Here is a 1,310-nt window from a genome sequence, read left to right on the forward strand (position 1 = left end):
GACAATCCTCTGATCAAACGGCCATCCGACCGAACGACCTGTTCCCCGTAGCCTTCAGCACTTAAACTATTTGAACCAGGATTTTGAACTATGAAACTTTACTCGAACAGTCATCCGATCGAACGGTCATCCGTCCGGATGACCTTTCGATCGAACGACTTGAACTTATATTACAACGAAAACTTCAAAAGTTTGGAACATTTTGCAAGTACACTAGATCAAACGACCGTCCGGTCGGATGGGTCCCACCTAGGCCGAATGGTCATCCGACCGGATGACCATCCGTCCGGATGACCATCAGATCAGGAGGCTGGTCAGACACTTTTATTCGATGTTCGCACGATTCCACATTTTGTTCGACGCTTACACTGTTATACTATAATCAGGCTAACTCCAGCGCTCCCTTCGATCCAAATAGTTGGTGTTGATACTTAGCACCCACTGTGAGTATACTCGATCCCTTTTTGTTTTAAACACTTTTGGGATGTAACATGTATTCTATAAACTTGACACTTGACACTTGTTAGAAACATACTCTGTCCGCTGTAAATATGAAACTTGATACTTGGAAACTTGAGACTTTTTATGCTATGTGAACGTTTAATCCTTGTGTGTAGTTCCGCCTTAACAATGGTAGCGCTATAGGGGTAATGCACCTCCCCGTTAGTCTTGGGGGTATCGCTAGGAGGAGACATTTCAGCTTCCCTTGAGTCTTGGGGAAGCAGTTAACACATTGGAAACTTGGGCTATCACTTGGACTGCGTTTAATAGCATGGTGAAACTTGATATATGTGTTTATGCAGGATATGAGTTTTTGGAACATTTTAAACTATTATACTATACGTACTCAAACTTGTATACTCGCCAACATTATTGTTGATAGTATTTTAATACATGTTGCAAGTTGATAGTAGCCGAGGAAATCAAGAAACTTGCTAGGATGCTGCTTAGAAACACATCTTAGTTAATTTAGAAACTTTTGAACAATATGTGGGATGTTATGTACGTGATATTTTGTGGTTGTGAAACTTTGATTGATGCTCAGACAATGCTATGGAACTTGATTAACTACTAATGAAACTATAGTGTTATGGAAACTCACGAGCAATCTGAACGCTTAGTGCCGCACCCCGATGTTTCCGCCATCGGTTGGGGTGTGACACACAGATCTAGAAACATTTTAAGAGCTTTTTTGTGATTTTTCGATGTATTTCAAGTGGTGTAACTTAACTAAAGTATGAAACTACTATGGGGCTGTTTGGCTGAGCTTTTCAAAACAGCTTATTTGCTTATTTGCTTTTCTGAAAAGC

This window comes from Helianthus annuus, chromosome 15 (assembly GCF_002127325.2).
Source record: "Helianthus annuus cultivar XRQ/B chromosome 15, HanXRQr2.0-SUNRISE, whole genome shotgun sequence".
In the NCBI taxonomy this organism is placed as follows: domain Eukaryota; kingdom Viridiplantae; phylum Streptophyta; class Magnoliopsida; order Asterales; family Asteraceae; genus Helianthus; species Helianthus annuus.